General features: G+C 42.0%; 1 long non-coding RNA gene across 1 annotated transcript in view; it reads left to right on the top strand.

Annotated features, from left to right (window-relative positions):
- Window positions 1-18,777: 18,777 nt before the first annotated feature.
- Window positions 18,778-23,390, top strand: part of LOC121142351 — a 34,652-nt gene continuing 30,039 nt past the window's right edge. Inside the window, exon 1 of the long non-coding RNA XR_005879349.1 lies at window positions 18,778-18,909. This is a non-coding gene — a long non-coding RNA (uncharacterized LOC121142351). The remainder of the gene's footprint in view (window positions 18,910-23,390) is intronic.

Here is a 23,390-nt window from a genome sequence, read left to right as displayed (position 1 = left end):
CTTGCTGGTGTAGAGTCTCTAGATTCTGGTGGTGCCATATTGGTTTTTCTGTTGCTGAGTGTGTTTTTACATTGTCACCTTCCCATCTCTTCTGCCAGTGGATGCAGTGGGTCCTCTCCTAGTGGGTATGGGACCAAGGTTTCTTTCTGGTGGATGCAAGCAGATGCAATATTCTGGTGACTCTCTTGCTTCTGTGGATAGAGGCAGTCCTAGTACAGGGACTTTGCAGTCTCAGGGTGGGCTGGACCCCATAGGCATAGGACCTGCAGTGTGTAGTCACTAGGCCTCAGCTGGCTCCAAGCAGGGCACCAGAATGTGGGCCTGAGACAGGCCCAGGCTTACCTAGTCCCATGGATGGAGAAAGAGACTAAGATGCTGGCAGTCTTTGGGAGGGTTGGATCCCACTGGGGTGGGACCTGCAGTGTGCAGTGTACAGTCCCCAGACCTCAGCTAGTCCTGTGCAGGGCAGCGGAAAGTGGCACACTTCTCTACTTTGATTGACAGGTTGAATTACATAACCTTTCCCCTAAAACATACCTACGTGGATGACAAAATCCTGAAGTCCTCAATACAAGATGGTGTGCTGTGATGCTGGCATCAGCAAATAACAGCACGGTAGGAAGAACAGAACACCATGTGGTCGATGTGTATGTGACAAGAGAGACGTAAGAAAGGGAAAGGGATGATGTGAAGACAATGTTCTGAGGAATGTGAAGATTGAGAGCACAGTGAAAAAACTGAGTCTGGTGGATGTGGAAGAGAGGCAATCGAATATAGATGCTTTTATGTGAGAAATGAGAAGTGAGGTGCTGTTGCTCAGTGACAGAATGCATCCTCAATGTGCTCAAGAAACTGGGTTCCAGTACCACCACCAGAAACAAAAAGCTAATATGAGAATAGTGACTGACTCACAGGGTGCCCGAAATGGATGGCAATCATGCGCTCTTCTATTGCTTCCCATCCTATCACACGCTGTCCCATTCCACTGGGCATATCAGTATATTGTAGATGTTACCATATGTTTTTACTGAACTAGACTGGACTAGCTATGGGCAGCTGAGATAGAAAAAATAGTAGATTCTTCTTGAGCAAGGAACAGTTTGATATATTTTTCTTTTCTTTTCTTTTTTTTTTCTTCAAGACAGGGTTTCTCTGTATTTTTTTGGAGGCTGTCCTGGAACTCGCTTGGTAGACCAGGTTGGCCTCGAACTCACAGAGATCCACCTGCCTCTGCCTCCCGAGTGCTGGGATTAAAGGCCCAGCCTTTTGTGTATCTTAAAGAAAACTTTTACTAGGTGGTGGCAGTGCACTCTTTTAGTCCCAGCACTCGGGAGGCAGACTCAGGTGGATCTCTGTGAGTTTGAGACCAGTCTCATCTACAGAGAGAGCTCCAGGACAGCCAGGGCAACTCAGAGAAACCTTGTCTTGAAAATAAAAAAAAAGAAAGAAAACTTTTTCAGTAAGTGATAGGAAGGATTATACAATGATATCTCAAGGAATTATGGGTACTGAGGAGGCTAGGGTCCATTTTGTCCTCTAGAAATGTGTTTGGTTATGGCCTGATCATAGGTGTAACTGTCTATGTCCCTGAGTGGCTGTAATCTGTAACTTCATGATTTGTAGCATAGTACTCGGGAGTAAGAACAGGCAGCCGTAGATGGATGGCTGATGGGGTGTGAGGGACAGGAGAGGTATTATAGGTCACCTGAGTTGGGAACAATGATCAAAGAAGCTGGTAGCTTGATGCTGGGCCCCCTCTTCTTTCCTTTCTTCTTTCTTTCTTATCTCCTTCTCTTAATTCTAGATGTCATGTAAGGTAAAGTTGATGTCCACTTGGAGGGAGGCCACCTCCAAGGATTAGCGCTCATGATTACAAACACTGTTATTTTGTAGGTGTTCAATAAGATTCTCTTATACCTTCCTTTTGCTGTCTTTTAAAAATTATTTTTATTATTTATTCCCAATGAGTGTGTGTGCCTATGTATGTGTCTGTGTGCCTGTGTTCATATGTGTGTGGGATACATGTATGGGCACATGCATGTGAAAGCCAGAGGTCAACCTTGGCTGTCATATCTGGATAAACTTTCCAACTGCCAATACTTAGCATATATCAACTCAAAAATTATTTTCCTGTAAATACCATTACTTCCTCACTCAGGGACTGCGATGGTTGGTTCCTGCCAGCTTCACACAAACCTAGGCAGATCTCGGAAGAGGAAATCTTAATAGAGACAATGCCTTCATAAGACTGGCCCTACAGGCAAGTCAACAGAGTCCTTGATTAGTAATTGTTATGGAAGGGCCCTTCCCACCATGGGTGGTACTATCCCTGGCAGGTGGTCCAGGATGGTATAGAAAAGATGAATGAGTAAGCCATGAGAAGTAAACCAGTAAAAAGCATCCCTCCATGACCTCTGCATTGGTTCTTAGCTCCAGGCTGCTGCCTTGAATTCCTGCCCTGATCTCCCTGGATGATGGAGTATGAGCCGTAAGATGAAATAAACCCTTTCCTCCCCAAGTTGCTTTTGGTCATGGTGTTTATCACAGCAGTGGGCATCCTAATTGAGACAGGTACTCAGTCTGTTCCTAACACATGTGATGCTAGCACATTCAGAGGAGGAGAAAGTCACATTAGAGAATCTGTGTAATAGTAATTGCTAAATATATTTCACATAGCATCAACTTTCTAAATTGTTTTGATGGAATATTTCTGAATAAAGCTTGTTCTGAAATGTATGAATTACCATATACAAAGATGACAAATGTTGGTTCTAAATAGCCACTGACTCTGTTTTCAATACAATCTCTTTTACCTGTTAGTCTTTGTCCTTTTCTTGGTGTATTTTTAGTTACAATAACAGTGCACATTTGTCCTCTGTTTTGTCTTTGTTTTGGCAATAGGAGATAAAAAGGAAGGGTTGTGATCAAAACAAAAGTCTTTTGAATGTAATTGTATCTAAAAACATCATTCATAAAATCACACAACTTGGAAGGAAAAGAAAATAAGCATGATCTTACTTGTGGAGCCTGTATTATCAAGTCACACTGGCAAGATATTTTATCCATCTTACATGGTTTTATTCTGAATTTATGTCTGGGTTGAAAGAAGTTGCCGTCCGTTATGCAGAGGCTGAAGTGTTTCTGGTTTTGAGGAGCCCAGCTGCAGCAGCCTTGGCTACCTTGTCCTTTTTCTATTTTCTTCCTTGATTTGCTAGCGCTTAATTTCTAAGGGACCAAATGACCAGCCATACCTGATGGTTTCCCAGTAGCTGATGCCAGCCTGTACCCTTGTTAAGTCAAGGCTCTTCATATGCCAGAATCCTTGTAGAGGACACAGTTTGTCTGGTCTAAGATGAAGTAGAGACTCAGTTCCATGACTGGGGAATTAGATAATTTTAAGTGAGTCCTGAAGCAACCTAAATTTCTATCTTCCCTTTGTGTTTACAAAAGGCACCTGATCACCTTGAACTCTCAGGGTGTTCTGTCATCATCCAACAACAGTGTAGTGACATTGCTGATGTGCTCATATAGTATGGAATTATCAGTTGTCCCCAGAGAAGCACCTGGAAACCACATTATTTACTCTTGGGGAAAGTTAGGTTTGTTGATTGTATCAAGTTTTAGTCTTGGTAAAACCTGGGCTCTCTCTCCCTTAAGGATTCTAGATAGAGCACAGTTCTAATCCACAGAGCTAGCAAAGAAGTGCCAACAGAGGCCCATTTGTGAACTCAGATTTAGAAGCGTGTTGAGGGTTGGCATGCCTGATTACAAATGTTGCTCTGACAGGCTTTCAAAAAGACTGGGGTAACAGGAGCCTCCAAGAGCTCCTGTCCTAAAGAGAGGACTGCCTTTCAGCAACAATGCCATAACTTGCCTTGACTGCTTCCTCAAACCCCTCAACTCCAAGGGGTCTTGGACTGTTGATAGAACTATGCTGAGGGCAATGGTGATGATACTCCCACTTCTGCTATAATCCTGGAACTATTATGTGCTTTACTTTTTAGAAAAAAAGCTTTTATTAGTGCGAGAAAACAGACACACATAGCAGACACACAGAGGAACCCTCCCACAAAGCAGGGGGACTTGGGAAGCTGAAGCCCAGCCCCTCCTTGAGACCTGAGGCTTTATAAACATCTTTGAAGGGTCTTCCTCTTACAATTTAGGATTGATCAGCTTGAAGAAACACAGGCTGACTGATTGGCTCATGTAACTGTATAAATATATTGTGACCTGGCTTTGAATTTGTTGAGCCACTAAGGACCTAGTGTTGGTACTTGTCAAGATGTAACTAAGCCTTTGTATCCCAGATGAAAAGGGATTATGTTCTCAAATATTAATATAAATATTGGGCCAAATAAATAAGATGTCCTTCATATAATTTATGTTATAAATCAGTTTACTATCAACTTCTAGAAATTAATTATCTTTAAGGTCCCTTGAGCCGTGCTTTTAAATTGAACCCTCACAATATGGAGAAATGCCATATTTCCTTATCACCTTGGTTAATTCTACACGTTGGATTATACTCCATTTTAAAAACAGTCATTAAAAACAACTAGATCCTGAGCATTTAGTCTGTTATGGTACTAGGCCTGTAGTAACTAGCTTTGATTCAAAGATCTACTTAGGCGTATTTATTCAGACAATTGTAGTTCATGTTACATTTAAATATTGTTCTGTTTTTCGGCATAATCCAGGATGAGCCACTGGGCTATAGGACTTACCGACAATTATATCATTAAAGCCTTATGACTTGTCTGGGACAGTCCTAGTGTTATGTCTATTATTTGGTATAAATATTAACAGCCCCTCTTTGATGTTCAAGTTATCATGGTTTAGATAATCAAGTATATAAGTCACCCTTGAAAGGCTGCCATTAACCACTCTTTCTAGTCAGATATTAACTTCATGCATGGCACTCGTTTGGCGGTGCCAGTTTCCGAGTGGTGTGCCTGACATCCCTGTCTAACACTGTTTCTCCAAACACAGATGGTGTCACACCCAGGAAGGGCAGGACATTGCTCCTTGCCTGACTTGCCCTCTATTTCATTCTTCCACTCTTTGGGGATTGAAGAGCCCTTTCAACAAGAAGTTTTCAAGATTTAAATTAGATATCCTATCCATTAAAACTCCAGGAGAGGACACTGCTTCTGCCTTTTGGCAGGCTCTGCATACAGGATAAAGATAAGAAGATTCAGACACCATCCAGTCTCTCACTTAGAGAAAAAGGCAGGAACGTTTGCTGTGCTGCAGTTGTACCCCCTTAGTGAGGCATGCCTTTCAGAACATCTCCAATCAAGTAAGTAGTTCCCACAATACCATAAGTTCACCCAACCTTCATGTACCTAAAGTAAAGAGAGGCACTGGATGTGGGCACAGAATTCCAACCTCTCAATGTTTAGAGAGGGCACAACTTAAGTTTCTATTATAGGGTGATTTTAGGATTGTGATCACTGTCACAGTTAAGCACTCCAAATAACTAAAGCCTATCTATCTCCCCCAAAGAGCTAAATTTGACTTATTCCTTTTGGGATTCTCATGAGTAAAATTTGAAAGTAGTTTTTAATGTCCTTAATTCTCAATTTCTCTGGTCATGTTTGAGTCCACATCTTTTTCATACAATGCCAACACATGGTGTCCCGAAGGTCACATCACCTTTGCTATTGATCCCCAAGATTATAAAATGGACTTGCATCTTTCCTAGCATGAACTTTTCTATTTGTAGACAGCATAGGAATTCAGGTCTCCCTTTGAGGCAGCTACTTTCTATGGTCAAAACAAACTCCAGAGCTTCCTCAGAAGCTTTATTCCCCAGTATCCCCAAGATTATAAAATGGACTTGCATCTTTCCAAGCATGAACTTTTCTATTTGTAGACAGCATAGGAATTCAGGTCTCCCTTTGAGACAGCTACTTTCTATGGTCGAAACAAACTCCAGAGCTTCCTCAGAAGCTTTATTCCCCAGTATCCCCAAGATTATAAAATGGACTTGCATCTTTCCAAGCATGAACTTTTCTATTTGTAGACAGCATAGGAATTCAGGTCTCCCTTTGAGACAGCTACTTTCTATGGTCGAAACAAACTCCAGAGCTGGCTGCTAACGGAGAACAGCTTTGAAGGTGGCAGAAAAAGATGGATGCTTTTGCCTGTTAACCCAGCGCCAGTCTCACACGGGCATTTCTATTATCTACACAACTGACCATAAATTTGTTGGGATAGAATTAAGTCTCTAAGCAAGGTTGTTCATGACAACAGTTGTGGTACGCTGGGTGTCACCACTAACTGTGTGGAAAACCTGGCAGCCCCTCTGGATTTTTCAACTGGATGTTCACCTCCACCGGACTATTGTCATATTCTTTTACTCATCACAAGAACATCCTTCCAAGAACGAGCCTGAGACCAAAGATTTGTTTTTGCCGTAAGCCTATCTCCATGCAGTTGAGTGGGGAAGAGCTGTGAGGGAAAACGTGTTGTTGACCAAGAATCATGATCGCCTTTGATACGTTCTCCTTATTGCCCAGATGAATCCTTCTACCCACATTATGAATCCCCTTCAGGATGCTGTAAAATTTAAACTCAGTCAGTCAGCCCTCTCACTCTCAAGCTTTTCATCAGATAGTTCACTAATGTTATGGAGTCCAAAAGAAGGGTTTATGTCTTCAGGAAGTCTTCACTCATTCTTAATTTATGAATATATAGTGGTCATGGGCAGAGACAAAGTCAATCTCAGGTCTCAGTGTGGATGGATATACTTGTCAGTTTTCCAGTCACCTGAGTCTAGGCCAGCACTTACCTAGTAAACTATGTTGTCATATATGAACTAATAATTCATTTAAAATAGAACATTGATCACATAGAGTATTCTCTTTTAATAATGAACACTATTTTATGACAATATATGTTTCTTGGCATTGTTTTTTGAAGCTACATAGTGTGTGTGTATGTATGTATGGTTACTTCTCATTATGAGATATTTATTCACAGCTCACCCCACACTTATGTGGTGATTATCCTGCACAGCTTTGTATACAACAATGATTAATTTTTTTGTAATATTATCCTGGAAGTGGAATTTTCTGAGTGAAATGGTCCCACCTACACCACCAGCAGCTTGGGTATTCTGAAAGGCTGCACTGGCCACCTAGAGTGAATGAAAATTTGGTCTTCTGGGTTTGCCTTTAATTGCTCTCTAATGACACATGACCAAGGCCTGGAACTGTTCAGTCAGGTCCCTGAATGTTAAGCAAGAAAGTATAACAAACTGTACCACTGAATACAGTTTTCAAATTTGCTTTTCAGCAAAACATAATGCCAGCTGTGTCTCAGTAATTACTTGGAAGGGCTTTCCTTAGTGTTCTGTGTATTTGTAGGTCAAAGGGAGAGCTTTCATATGTTTCCAAAAGAATAGATAATATAGTTAGTTGAGTGAGGGTAGCGACATGGTGATGTTCAAAGGTCCTCCTGTTCTGAAGGAGACGACCAGGGAGAGGTTGAAATGTTTACTAGTTGGGGGCTATTTCCCTCACTACTGTGCAGTACAAGCAGCTAAGTGCCTGCAGTGGTGATATTTGTCATTTTGGCCTTTAGTTTGTCACAGGGGATCCTCTTCTTAACCTTCTTAAGGCATCATCCAATGCCACTATGGATCAAGACATGTGAAATAAGTCTTCTTCCCTGCAGGCACATAGACTGTGTGGAATTGTCTGTGTTCGCTCTCAATGGGCGTCAGCCATGGAGAAGCCATTGCTCTTCTCCTCAGGCCAGCTCTTCCTGTCAGGAAGCCTGTGCTTGATCCTATCCCAGGAAACATGAGAGGAAATGTGGCAGTTTCACAGCTGCAGAGCCTGTTGGCTTGGGTACTGTCTCTAGCAACTTCAAGCTGCAATGGCAACATAGGGACAGATTGGAGTACTGTCTCTCGCTCTCTGTACTCTTCCTAACCATATAAGAGATGCCCGTTGAGAGTCAGAGCTGAAAACGCAGAGAAGGCAACAAGCATTCTTTTTGGTTTGGCTTAAGCAGCTGTTATTTTGATTTTACTGTCTCTTTCAGACACAGCTAATGACTTCACCAAGCAAAGGGCTTACTGTGCTGTGGTGTTGCTGATGGAGAGGTGGCATGGATTTGATCTGGGCCACCTTGTCTGAGTTTACAGCCATTTCCTAGGTACCATAGTGAGAATGGGGTAACTCAGAGGTAGGTAGAGTCTTACAGCTCTGGGAAAAGATGCTGCAGTGAGTGACTTTGTCTTGGCTCGCTTAGCTAAACTGGAAACAGAGTTCTAAAATTTCTTTCCCTGCTATTTTCTTTCTTTCTTTCCTTTTTTCTTTCTTTCTTTCTTCTTCTCCTTTTTTTTTCAAGACAGGGTTTCTCTGTCCTGGAACTCAATTTGCAGACCAGGTTGGCCTTGAACTTACAAAAATCTGCCTGTATCTGCCTCCTGAGTACTGGGATTAACAGTATGTATCACCACCAACTGGCCCTGTTGGGTTTTGAGTAATAATTGGCCTTAAAATATATTTCTACAAGCTGGCAGTGATGGTGCATGCCTTTAGTCCCAGCACTCAAGTGACAGAGGCAGGCCTGGTCTACATACTAAGTTCCAGGAAAGTCGAGGCCACATGGTGAAACCATGTCTTAAAACACACACACACACACACACACACACACACACACACACACACACACACACACACACACAGGGAAAGGGGACATGAAGAGGCAGCCATGTTTATATGGGAAGTTGGTGTAGACTCAGGCACTATGGAAGCTCTCACTCACAGTCAGACAGTCAGGGAGGGAAGTTCTGGCTCACCTTCTTGGAATGAGTGAGCAGCTAGGGTTCAGTTCAGTTGTTCCAACTCCTGAGCCAGATAAGAGTTTAGACTGTGGATGCAGGCTGTTGGCTTTTGTTGTAGGTCACCCACGCTGTGGAAGCTGAAAGTTTGATACCGGCAGCAGACTCAGGATCCTTCTGGTGGCTTCTCTTGAGTTCCAATTTATCCACATGAAGTTAAACCTGCCCTCGATCTCCACTTCCTGCCCATCTTTCCTTCCTGACTGCCCACCCTACTGACTCCAAGCCAGCACCACACAAAGCAGTAACAGCTGTATGTAAGCCAGTCAACCGCCTCCCACAGATGCAGGTCATTCTCCACTCAAAATTCCTGTCGTTCAGAAGGTCTGTTTTTCTGAATGAAGTATGTCAGATATTGGTTATAGAGATGGTAAGAGCAGAGTTGTGACTCCCTTGTTTACAACATTATCTCCAGAATCTAGAACCACACCTTGGAGTTAGAAAATGCTAAGTAAGTGTTTTTGAATAGGAAGTTTTCAAAAGGAAGAGTTAATAAGATTTGGTAATTGCTTTGATGTAGAAGAGGAAGGATGAACTTATGACCTGGATATTTATTTATTTATTTATTTATTTATTTATTTATTTATTTTACATCAGGGTAAAAACAGCGCTCTTGTCTAGATAGGGAATCTAGGGAAGAAATTATTTTGGGGTGTACATTCCAAAAAAGGTTTTGCTCAGCTAATGCTGAGCAGAGTTATCACTAACCAGTCTTTGTATATTTGTGTTGGTGTTCTTAGGGAATGCTTTTCCATCTGTATATTTTAATGTGTGTATTCATATTTGCATGGGTGTAGGTGCATATGCGTATTTGCATGGAGTGCATGTGTAATCATGAAGTTGGTACTGAGGGGGGTCTTCTTTGACCACTTCTACTTTATTTATTGAGGCAGAGCAACTTGTTGAAGGTAAGGTTCAGCAGTCTCTGCAGTCTAGGCAGCCAGATTGCCCTGAGGTCCCTCAGCTCTCTCTTCAGTGCTGGGATTTCAGAAGACTGTCATGACTGCCTGGTTCTTACATGGCTTCTGGGGGATGGGAACTCTGATTCTCACTTGCAGGACACATGCTTTACCACTGAACTCCCTATCCCACTAGGAGTTCCTAAAGGAATATGTAAAGAGAAGCTTTTTCCTTGAGAGAATGCCTTCCCGCCAGCCTGGTTCTAGAGCCGCATCAGTCCCAAATAAACACACAGGAGGCTATATTCATTATGAAGCTGTTGGCCTTGCTTGTTTCTTACTGGCTAGCTCAGACTTAAGTAATTACCCCATAATTGTTAATCTAAGTATTTCTCTTACTGGAGAATAGTTCCGGGCTTCCTACCCCTTGGCGGTTACATGTTGACTCTCCTGTGTTTCTCCTTCCCAGAGTCCTCCTGGACTCCTAGTCCCACCTATCTAGATTCCTATTGGCTCAACAGTACATTATTGACAAATGTACAGGACTTCCCCCATCAGGAATAGGATGGAATCCAAGTCAGATAACTTTGCAGAAGAATATTGTTTCTATGAGAAGACAATGGGTTATATTTTGAATGTATTTGAGTTGAAAAGGCTATGAGATATTCTCAAATTCAATTCATACTCCACAATAAAGGTCTGGGATGAAATTCTGGAAATTATCTGCTTAAAAGCAACAGTTGAAGCAATAAACAGTATTACAATAATTTAAATGTGATTAAGGGAATAGAGTGGAGCCTTGGGGACCAACACAATTTAAGTCTGCTGGCGGAGGAGGAGCCTGGAAGGGACACTGAAAATCAATGGTCAGCGGTGGGAGAGGCAAGCTGTGGGAGTGTGGCTGAGGGAAGAAATGACTTCAAGAAAGTAACGCTGTGAGATACTAAAGTAATCGAAGACTCCCAGGCATCCCAAGACAAGGATGTTTGTGACACACTGGGCTGAGAGCAATGTAAGTTGAGGAGTGGATAGGAGATGGTAAAATGAGTGTTGGAGAATGAAAACTACTGTGTCTTGAAGTGCGGCTGCGAAAGAAAGAGATGTAAGAAGTCGGGGAAAGACGAGTGTGAGTGGGCGGAGGATGGTTGGAAAGGGTCTGTGGGGAGAACTATTTAAGGAGAGATGTTCTGATGGGTGACACGTCTGAATGTGGATGTGCTGAGGGAGACAGTCACAGGTTAAGCTTAGAAGAAGCAAACAGTCTGTGAAGGAGTTCTAGGTCTATCAGGTGGCAATAAACACAAAGATAAGTCCCAGAGTCCATGGTGAAGGGTGAAGAGGAGAGGTTGTCCTTCTCCAAAGATGAATGTCTCAAGGGAACCTGTAATCATTTATTCATTCAACACCAACAACCCGGAATATTGGTGGAAGGTGACTAGGGGAACCATCTACTGACCCAGTGGTCTTAGGTTCTTGCCTCATTTCTTTAACCAAATTCCAGACAAGCAGCAGCCGAGGAAAGGATTTATTTTAACTCATGGTTTCATGAGGGGTGCAGTGGCTGGGGCTCTGGCTTTGGTGGTAGGAGCTATTTGTACAATTTATGACATTTCCCTGAAGCACAGACGAGCAGGAAGTTGGTTGGCTATAAATTTCAAGACCTGCTGGTGACCCACTTCCTAATTCCAAAGGTTCCATAACCTCTCTGAACACCGTCACCACTAGTGTTTAAACACAAGAGTTTGTGGAGGATGCTTTACATTTAAACCATACTTGAATGAGAGAGAAAATGTACTCAGATGGATAAGCATATTCTCTGGATGAATCTGTATTTCCTTACTGCTTTTAGTTCTGACTGTATATGAGGATTTTTTCTGTTTTTTTTTTTAAGGTACCTTGCCAGTCCCTAGCCAGCCTGATTCTATCCGAGCCTCTGTGGGTAGCCCAGGGCCACTAGTGTTTGTCAAACTTCCTCAGAGATCCCTAATATGAAGTCAAGTTGGCTAACAACAGATGAGCAAGGAGATGATGTCATAAAGGAATTGCACTGCTGATTCTGACACGGGGCTGGATGCTATTTTGGTGGGTACTGGTGGCACCTGATTTTGGCATCAGGGACCTCAGGGGTCAGGATGCTTAGGAGAGCTGCAGGATCTGGAGTGTTCCAACTGTCTGCAGCTGAAGCTCTTTGCTGGAAGGCAGGAAGTCAGGCAGGGCCCAGGAGAGAGCATCTTAACATTGTCTGCTGTTGGATGCCTGCAGCTGGGTGCCTGTGGGTAGGTGTCTGCAGCTGGGCTCCTGCAGCTGAATGACTCTGGCTGGACGCCTCCAGCTGTGTACCTGTGGTTGGGTGTCTGCAGCTGGGTGCCTGCACAAGAGGGGAGGTAGCCTGCTATGATTTCCCACTTGGTGGTCATCAGAGCATTCTGTGTTTGAGTGTACCTTCAGGAACTGAACCTGTCTTGAGGGGACAGACAGGAGAGAGCTTGGGTTCAGGAAAATATAACATGTTAGGAATGAAGGAACTAGGAACCGGAAGATGAAAAAGCTTTGGGTGACTCTGATAGCTGTCAGGAAGTAGCTAAAAGACTGTCGTGTAAAATAGCTTAGGTTTACTTTGCCTAGTTCCAGATCAAAGGTTTGCTATTTAAGAGATCACACCTCGCTTGAAGGAAGACGTCTTTAAAAACCCACGTCTATGAAGCATTTGAAGTAGTAGGAAATATGTACTTTTAGAGATGATCAAAGGTCTGGATGGAAAGATTCTTAAATGGTCTTATAAAATTATATTCACAGTTTATGTAAGAGTATGATCATAGTTAAGATTCTCTAGTCTAAAATTCTAGAAAATTCTTTGATGTAAGCATTAGGGTAATTAAATGAAATAAAGCTGAAAGTTTCCTTTCATATGTATTAGCTATTTTTTTAGGCAAAATGAACTCTTAGATTCTTTATAAGATTCAAGTATTTACTATAAAGGTAAACATAGGTAGCAGTATTAAGTATTATATAGTATTAAGTATTATTTGGTAAACATAGATAGCAGTATTAAGTATTCAAGCTGGCATTTTACAAGTAAATATCAAGACCTTGCTTCTTTCAATGTGTATATTTATAGCTTAGCACATTAGTAAAAGTGTTTATGGGCCCTGATATTTTCAGAACAATCTATTAGCCAATACTCACTGTGTTTTATAGAAGTGGGTCAGTATTTTTTACCAGAGGATGAATTTAAGCATAAGATAGTCTTTGTGACTTGAAGAAGGTCATAGCTTAAATCATCACTGATGAAAAGAATAACCAGTTATCAAAAGTTTACAGGTTAGCATTTCTCAAACCCACTCAACCCAGAGGCAGGCATGGGAAACATACCTGTGTTCCCAGCAGTAGGGATGTGGAGGTTGGGGGAACATAAGTTCAAGATTACCCTCAGCTGTATAGTGAATTCAAGGCCATCTTGGGATACAGACGGTCCTGTTTGGAAAGCCAAAAAAAAAAAAAAACAAACAAACAAACAAACAAAATCAAAAACAGCGGTGACTATAAAAAGTCATAAAAAGGATATTTACCAGATAATTGCATAAAATTAAATGAGAAAATTCAGCTAATCACCCCCCCCAAGAGCTGCAAAGTGTGCGACAGTGATTGAGAGTTTGGTTGACAATAATGCTGATCTCAAATTAGGAGTGAGTAGAGAAAAAGCAGTTTTCTGGCACATATAGGTGCTTAAGAATGTATAACATACCTAGCTGATGGGTGTGATGTGGTGATGATGATGATAATTGTCTATTCTGATAGTGAGTAAAAAACAACAAAAGGGGACAGAGCTACAGGTCCCCTGGTGAGGATCTGGGTGTCACTAACATACCCTGCTGCTGATTAAGAGAGTGGAGGAGCAATGGGCCCCTACTCTATGAAAGTGACAACATGCTCTGAAGGTGCACAGAATATTACAAAGCAGTGAGGCTCCAGGAAGTGGGAGTGGTACATGCCTTAAGACATCTGAAGCTTGAGAAATAGAAAATTTCTTCTTTCTGTAATGAGTGGAAACAGCATTGATATCAGTGGCCATTTAGGAAAACAATGATGGTTTTTCTTATACTACTATTTTGGGGGGGTAAAGAAATTGCGGACATGTACACAATGAAATACTACTAAGCCATGAAAATGAATAGAATCCTGCCATTTGTGACAACATGTATGGAACTTGGGATTATTGTATGAAGTGAAATAAGTCAGAGATAGAAAGACAAGTACCCATGCCCCATGGTATCAGAGGCCCCTGGGAGGCGCAGATACCACCTGCACTGATTGGGGGAAGAGATGAGTGGCTGGTCTCCAGGCTGGATAACCTGGGTTTCTAGGTCCAGGGCACATTCTGTGCCCCTCCCCACCTATCACAGTCTCACCCGCTGGTCAGCAGGTGAGAATTCTGCCAGCAGGCTGCTCCACAACCCTCGCCATTAGACTCTGCAACCTACAAGTCCCACTCTGACCTACAAATCCGTGAAATTCATGGCCCCCACAACCATCCACCTCTGCATCAATGGCCTGGGTGGCACAGATATTACCTGCACTGATTGGAGGAAGGATCAACACCTGTACCTATAATTACCCCAAACCCAGATGGGTAGACAACAGTGTAAGAATACACTCAACAACATTAAGAGCAATATGGTACCACCAGAACCCAGTGGTTCTACAACAGCAACATCTGAACATCCCAATGCAGATGAAGCAGAAGAAAATGATATATAAAAATGACTTTATGAAGATGAAAGAAACCCTTAAAAAAGGAAATGAAAAATTCTTAAAGAAATTGAGGAAAAGACAAATAAAAAGTTGAAAGAAATCAATAAATTCATTAAAGAAAGTCAAGAAAGCCAAAAAAGACAAACAGGTGAAGAAAACAGTTCAGGACTTGAAAATTGAAATGGAGGCAATAAAGAAAATACAAACCCAGGGAATTCTGGAAATGGAAAATCTGGGTAAACAAACAGGAACTACAGATGCAAGCATAACCCATAGAATGAAAGACATGGAAGAGAGAATATCAGGTGATATTTCCTCTACAATAGAGGAAATAGATTCATCAGTCAAAGAAAATGTTAAATCCCACCAAGTCTTAACACAAAACCAGGAAATCTGGGACATGATGAAAAGACCAAACCTAAGAATAATAGGGATAGAAGAAGGAGAAGAATTCTAGCTCAAAGGCACAGAAATATAGTCAACAAAATCATAGAAGAAAGATAAGGACCATATGATCTTATGATGTCATTTATTTGTGGACTATAAATGTTGGTCTCATAAGTCTGGGAAGAAGAATGGTGGTCACCAGTGGCTGGGGAGAGTAGATGGGAAGGGGGATAGGGAGAGCTTGGCCAATGGGTACTGAGCTTTGGTTGGATTGGAATAAGGAACTCAAGGAGGGCATTCTACAGAAGGGGTTACATGGATAACTGTTGTGTTATGCATACTTCCATAGGTAAAATAAAGGATGTTAAATGTTTTCCTGTCAAATACTCCAACCAGAATGGCTATAGTCAAGAAAAGAAGTGACAGCATTTTATTAGGCTATTACTTACTGTTGGTGGGAGTGTAAACTGGTGAAGCCACTATGAAAACCAGTGTGCAGGTTTCTCAAAAAAAAGTAAAAGTAGATTTATCTAGGATCCAGCTATACTACTCAAGGACACCTACCCAAAGAGTTATATCCTACTACAGAGAGAGAAACACTTGCATACCCATGCTTATTGATACTCTCTTCATGATAACAAGAAAATAGAATCAGCCTATATGTCCACCAACAGATGAATGGGTAACAGAAATGTGGTATATTTACACAATGAAATATTATTCAACTCTTAAAAATGTATTATGAAATTTTCAGGAAAGTGAATAGACCCGGAAAATATGTATTAAATAAGGCCACTCATGTCAGATGGAAAAAAACCTGTATGCTCCCTCTTGCTTGCAGATCTATTTTCTAGTTTGTACACATATGTACTTCTGTGGGGGTGAAGGTGGGTGGAGGTCATGAAACCAGAAAGGGGCTCGTGGTGTGGAAACTGAGGCTTTAAGGAAGAGAGGCTTTAAGGATAGAACATCTTACACATTTCATGTGGGAGTGGAAAGGGAGGGGCTGCTGGTGGGAGGGGACAAATGGGGAGGCGGAGAGAACTGAGGGATGGTGGGGGTGAATCAACCGGAACTGTTTGAAAATACCATAAGAAAACCTGTTACTATGTGCTCATTAAGAGTGAAAGTAATCTCGGAACGAATGCTGTTTGAAGAACTAGATGTCTATAACTGGGTTGTAAAATATACATGCTTGTGGTGATGTGTCACCCTACACCCCATTCCAAGGGTTTTGGAAACTTCTTGCTATGCTAATTATCTGCTGGAGTTAACCACACAAACATGAGACCCTGGCAAGGTTCGCTTGAATTCAGTTCTTTTGGAGGTGCGGGGGAGCACGACTGGATAGATTGGGCAAAGAAGCCGGTGTTTAAAGGCTGGACAGGGGGCAGTCTCCGAGAGGAGGACGGAAGGAGATGTGGGCTCAAGCCTCCTGCGGTTGTTTGTCCCCTCTCTCAACTTAGGAGCCAGACACAGTTAGCTGGTGGGGTTATTGTTGTATGAGGTCTGCGCTAAAAATTACCACCCGCAATGGCTAATCATAAAAGTTTCCAGGAACCAACAATTTCCTTTTTGTCACTGGTCATTTAGCATTGAATGATAGGATAATTAAAAAAAAACAGTGGAAAGAACAAAGATATGGCTTAGTGTCCATATTCTCTTGGGTATAAACAACCTATGTTTTCAACCACAGGACAGTAACACAAGATGCCAATCTTAATGCTTATTCCCATGAACACGCAGCATAAGTTATATGATTGCAGCTTCCTAAGGACATGGGTTCTTTGAAATAGGTACACAACTTAAAAATGTACCATTATGTACAAAGACCATCATGTGCTTATCACTAAGTCTAAATAAGGGAGGTGTTTTCCCACCACTGTGGGTTATGGCCTTGCATGCTGGGTATCCTGTGCCTAAGAAAGCTCCAGAACAGTGGTCTTCAAGTGTAGCCCCAGGGCTGGCTCTATTTTTTTGAGGGGTTTTCATTATATTTTTTAATTTAAATTAGAAACATACTTGCTTAACATGTCAATCCCTGCTCCCTCTCCCACCCTTCCACCAAGCCCCACAACCTCCTACCCAGTCCCCACACCACTCCCTAGGGAGGGTGAGGCCCTCCCTGAGGGATCTCCAGAATCTGTCATTTCATCTGGGGCAGGACCTAGGCCCTTCCCTGTGTGTCCAGGCTGAGAGAGCATCCCTCCATGTGGAATGGGCTCCCAAAGTTCATTCATAAACCATGGTAAACACTGATTATTACCCAAGCACCCAGAGATTACCAAGGCCTCCTCACTGACACTACATTCAGGGGGTCTGGATCAGTCCCCTGCTGGTCTCTCAGCCATCAGTCTGGGGTTCAAGAGCTCCCTCTTGTCAGGTCAGCTGTCTTTGTGGGTTTCACCAGCATGGTCTTGACCCTTTTGCTCATCACTCCTCCATCTCTGTCACTGGGTTCCAGGAGTTCAGTTCAGTGTTTAGCTGTGAGTATCTGCCTCTGCTTCTATCAGTCACTGGATGAAGGTTCTAAGGTGGCATTTAAGGTAGTCCTCAATCCCATTATCAGGGAGGGGCTATTAAGGTAGTCTCTCCACTATTGCTTAGTTTTCCAGCTGGTGTTATCCTTGTAGATCTCTGGAAATCTTACTAGTGTCAGCACCCTCTGCAAACCTATAATGACTCGATCTATTATGGTATCTCTCATCCTGCTCTCCTCTGTTCTTCCCCCGACTCAACCTTTCTTCTCCCCATGTCTTCCTCTCCCCTTCTCTCTCCCTCTCTTTTTCCTGGTTCCCTCTCCCCTCTCCCCATGCTCCCAATCTGCTCAGGAGATCTTGCCTCATTTTCCTTCTTGGGGTATCATGCATACTCTCTTGGGAACCTCCCTGTTTCCCAGACTCACTGGCAATTGGATTGTAGGCTGGCACTTCCCTGATCCATGTCTAAAATCTATATATGAGTGAGTGAATACCATGTTTGTCTTTTTGTGACTGGGTTACCTCACTCAGGATGGTTTCTTCTAGTGCCATCCATTTGCCTGCAAATTTCAATATTCCATTTTTTTCCTCTATCCTCTCTTCAGTTGTGAGGCATCTAGGTTGCTTCCAGGTTCTATTACAAATAATGCTGCTCTGAACATAGTGGAACAGACATCCTTGTTGTATGAATGGGCATCTTTTGGGTATATGCCTAAGAGTGGAATTGCTGGGTCTTGTGGTAGACTGAGTCCCATTTTCTTGAGGAAGACAAGAAAGACAGGAGGGAGAGGAGGAGGAGGAGGAAAGCAAGTAGGGAGAGAAAGGGGAAGAAGAAAACAGCAGCAGAGGTAGCTCTCTTCGTCTTGTGAAATATGAAATTTTGGCATTGACACAAAGTGAGCGATCACCTCAAAGGGAATAATAGTTTTTTGGGAGCCAAATCTAAGTATCCATGGCCCAAAATACTAATATGGTCACAATTTTGTGGGCTTTTTATAGTAAAAGAAAAGAGAAAGTCATAAATTGAGGTATTTTTATTTATTCTCTTCTCATGCAACACATTCCAATTGCAGCCTCCCCTCCCTTCCCTCCTCCCAGTTCTCCCCCTCAATCTCTCCTTTCCTCCAGATTCACTGCTCTCCGTTTCCCTTCAGAAGAGAACAAGCCTAGACACAATAAGACTAGGCACAAACTCTCATATTAAGGCTGCACAAGGCAACTCACTAGGAGGAAAAGAGTCATAAGAGCAGGTAAAAGAGTCAGGGACAACCCCACCCAGTTAGTATCTGCTGTAGATCAAGATGCTATCTGCTAATATACTTAGCCTTTGGGTTGAAGTCCACTGTTACCTTTTGAAAAGGATCTCATCTAATAGTCAGGGTTGTTTACTCAAACAGATGGAAAATACATGACTGATAAGGAAGCTGAAGACAGCCCATGGTGTGCAGCCTCCAAGCTCTCCACAATTCCAGACTTGTAAGTCAGTCAGATGTGGTTTTCGGAGGGACACTTCAGGTCATAGCTCATCTTTTGGGTAAGTATCACATTTTGTGTTAAAAGATGCAAATATTGTTTTATGTTCCACTGTAATAGGAAGGCTCATTCCTAGGACCTTTTATAGATAAGGCTGAATTAACAGAGGGGGAGGGAGGGAGACAGAGAGGGAGACGGAGACGGAGAGGGAGAGGGAGTGTGTTAAGGCATTAAGGAAGAAATCCTTGAGTTATACCACATAATGTAGCCATGGTGATTCTGATTATTTCTTCTCCGTTTTTGTCTTCTGTATCTAACATAGCATTACATGTGACACATAATAAGAGTATCATACTCAAAGTTAAAGCCAAGAACACAGTGTCAGGGCCAGGTCTATTAGCATTACTAGATGTATCCGAAGTATAATGCTAGAGTCAAGCCCTGCAATAGAGCTTAGGGATCCAGCCCTTGGTGGGCACAAAACCAAAGAGCAATGAATGTCTTACTACTTGCAGCAAGCAAGGAGAGATAGTGGATACTCAGCAGGCAAGGGATTTTACTGGGGAACATACCTACATCCATGTTGGAAGGGGCTTGGGCCTGCACTCTCCTGAGGACACTCAGTTCAAGGTTATGCTTTTTAACAATACATGTTCAAATATGGTGGCTGGAGACATTTCTGGGATGGAGAATTTAGTATCCTAATGAGATTGTGACGAACAAGGGATGGTCGTCGTCCTTTCAAAGGGCTGGCTTCTTACTAAATGCTCTCACCTAGGAATCAAGACATCAGACTTGCCATGTCTAGAATTTGGGGGTGGAGTTCAACAATGCGTGTGACAGCTGTCCTCCAGGTAATTATGATGCAGTAGAGAGCCACCAATCAGGGAGATGAGAGAGGAATGCTCTCAGCACCAGGAACTCCACCCTTTCATGCACACCGAGTACCAGGAGGGTTCTCTAAGTTCATTAGGGTCTAAGGATGATCTGCAGAAGGTTCTCGTTCTTGTTTGTTTTTTGTTTCATCCACACACACCAAAATAACTGACCAACCCAACTAGCTTTTAGAATGGGTGGGATCCCAAAGCCTTACCGTGCCAGTTTGCTGTATCAATAGGCTTGTGGCCTTGTAGTGAGAGGAAGAGGGATCCTGTCATAGGCAATAACAATTCAAAGTTAAAGGGAAATCACCACATTTCTTTGACATTTGAACACATATTTATAAGTTAGTGTTTTTGAAATAAAGCTGCTCCTTGAAGTTGAGTATATATATTCAGCATAATGGGTTTCTCTCCACCGTGCCAAATGACTTGTGGAGAACATGTCTTACAACCCACAGTTTAGAATGGTGGAAATCTGGCATGAAGGGTAATAGAATGGCCTCTGAATCTACTGAGGGCAGTAAGGAAGCAATTTTATTTTTTCAGTAAATTTGAACAATGACAGGTTTAATATTTTGCTGCTCTTTTGTTCAAACTGCTCCCAAGCAGCTTACCAACACTGAACCATGGCCTAGTCTGGGTCTGACAAGTCAGAATCCCTGTGGGACTTGAACACCAGTCAATTTAAAGGAGCTTGTGATTTTAATGTGCCTCCAGTCACAGATTCACTAAGGAATGTCTGGTCTATAAGCTGACTTTTACACCTTTGAATACAAACTCATGTCTAAACTTTGGCAGGTGATGGACACCTATTGCTCCAGCTTCTTCACTACCATAGGAGTGACGACAAAGTATCACATTTCCTAATCCTTTTCTAATCATTGTCATTTATTCTCACACCTGCAGATGTCTGCATTTGGAACAGCACACCCACCTGAGGGCTGCATTTTTCACCTGTTAGTACTAGCTGAATGACTGAAGGGGGGATGTCTTTCTGTATATGTTTCTCTTATTGGTTGATGAATAAAACACTGATTGGCCAGTAGCTAGGCAGGAAGTATAGGTGGGGCTACCGGATGAAGAGAATTCTGGGGAGAGGAAGGCAGGGAGAAGCCGTCAGGGAGACGCCATGCTGCGGAAGGAGTAACATGCCGAATTATGGGTAAGTTACAGCTTCATGGCAATACATAGTTTAACAGAAATGGGTTAATAATTAAGAGAGAGCTAGCCAGTGAGAAGCCTAAGCCCTATGGGACCAGGTGGGACACATATCTCCATCTTCAGTATGACTGTCATATTCTCTACTTGTTCTTATTCTTTAAATGAACTTCATTTAAAAACTATGCAGCAGATTGCAGCAGAGACCCACAGCCAGAAAATATGTATCGAGTGAGAGATCTTCAAATACTTGTCTCTAAAAGGGAATGTCCCTATCAAATCCCTTCCCTCAGCCTCAAGGAACTCTGTGGAAGAGGAGGCCAGAGGAGATGGAGGACACCAAGGAAACAAAACCTTCTAAATAGAACAAGACCAGTGCACATAGGAACTCACAGAGACTAAGGCAGCATGCACAGGCCTGTACAAGTCTGCACTTATGGGGTCTTAGATCTGAAAGGAGAAGTAGACACATTGCCTGATCCCTAACCCAGAAACGATCTCCAATTGATAACCACTTGTAAATGAAAACTTAATTTCTTCCAAGGGAGTCTCAGTGGGGAAACAAACCACTCTTAAGGGCAGGCCCTGTACCCAGAAGAAGATGGCTAACACAAAATGAACTCAGCAATATGTTTGGAGGTTTTTTATCTCATAATGTTGAATCAAGGCTTCTGTTTTTAAAGCATTATAGCTTCTTTTCAAATATATATTATGGCTTGCAATTCTGTGTTTTTGCAGGATTCCTCTGTGTGTGTGTGAGTCTATATATATTTCTTGTGCCTTTTCTTTGTCTCTTTTTTCTTCTGCTCATTTGTTTTTTGCTTTATTTGATTGTATTTTATTTTGTTATTATTCCTTAGATGCCTGTTTGTTTTCTAAAGAGAAACAGAAAGGGTGTGGATTTGATGGGAGGGGAGGTGAAGAGGAACTGGGAAGAACTTCACTTTTTCTTTAAAGTGGAATATTGTATACATGTATGTATGTATGTATGTATTTCATTATCCATTCATCTGGTGATGGACAACTAGGTTGTTCTTTGCTATCTCTGTGTAGAATGGAGTTCTTTGGTTACATGCCGGGAGTAAAATAAATGAATTCTATGGCTTTTCTATCTTAAACTTTTGAGCACTCTTCAAACTGCTTTCCACATCTCTCTAATAATTTGCACTCCAATCAACAGTGAGTAAGGGTTCATTTCTCTCTACATGCTCTACAAAATTTGTTGTCAGATTTGCTGATGATATTCCTTTAAAAATGAAGCATTTACATAAGCCTTTCTATTTCTTAAAACACATGTAAGATGTATTGTTTTATATACTTATAATTAATATCAAGATTTGATTTAAAAAATTATGCCATCAGGGCATGTCCCTAAATTCACTTGCTTATTGTGACTATCAGGATTTTGCCCTAAGCAGAATGATCATTGTCTATTTTATGCTCATATAATTTAGGGTGCAGAGGCTGCCAGTTGGAGGTCAATTTGGTTTGTGGAAGCTGGAACTTTTCAGTGTGACCTTGAGCTAAGGCCCTCTTTCTTTTCTTTAGAGCTGAGTATGGCGGTACATGCTTCAAATCCCAGCATAGGGTAGACAGAAAGGGGGTTCTCAACCTTGAGGCCAGCCTGGTCTACATAGTGACATCTGTCTCACAGAAAACAAAAACATTAAAAATGCATTATTTAAAAAGTCAACTGTACTAGATATGTTTGAAGTTTAAAAAAAGTTCCTTAATTAAAAAATTAATGAGAATATAACATACACCCATTGTAAATCATTATTTTATAATATCCAGGACATAGACTCATGGAATTTTTAAAGGGAATTTACACGGCCCTCAACTTCTCCCAATTAAAGAAATCTCTTGCTTGTTCCAACGAACATGTATCTGTCTGTCTTCTAATTAGTTCCCTTACTAAAATTTGTGACTATGTTGTCATTGGTGATTTGTTGCTTCAAAATATTTATTGAAATGTTGACATTCATAATATTGATGCTAAATTAAAGGACTATAAAGGTTTAGGGAAAATATGATTTTTTTTTGTTCCCACTTCTAAAGCAAATTACCAATGGAGCACATGCTTTGGGAGAGCTCTGGGGGGAACCCTTAAGCTGGGAACTAATGTTGCTAGGGACTGGGAGCTGCAGAGACTGGGGAAATGAAAAGAAATGACCTGTGAAGCAGGTCTCAAAGTGTGAGTAGGCTTTCAGACTGAAAAGAGAGTGGGAAGATAGTCAGGAGTTTTCAACAGCGCTGCTCATGCAGCTCTGCTTTAATCATTGGCATCCCTAACTGCTTCTCCATCTCTCCTGTTTGCTGAGACAAAGAACAGTATCCAGCGTTGGTACCCAAGGTATGACTGATCTGTGCTCCAGCCAGCAGCCTTCAGATCACTTGGTAACATGAAAGAAATACAAAAGTCTAGATTTCTACCCCATGTCTACTGGTGTGTATTTCAAACAAGGCCTCCAGGTAACCACAGGAGTATTAAAGTTACAGTTTG

This window comes from Mesocricetus auratus, unplaced genomic scaffold (assembly GCF_017639785.1).
Source record: "Mesocricetus auratus isolate SY011 unplaced genomic scaffold, BCM_Maur_2.0 Super-Scaffold_100009, whole genome shotgun sequence".
In the NCBI taxonomy this organism is placed as follows: domain Eukaryota; kingdom Metazoa; phylum Chordata; class Mammalia; order Rodentia; family Cricetidae; genus Mesocricetus; species Mesocricetus auratus.
This window is presented reverse-complemented; position numbering and strand designations above follow the sequence as displayed.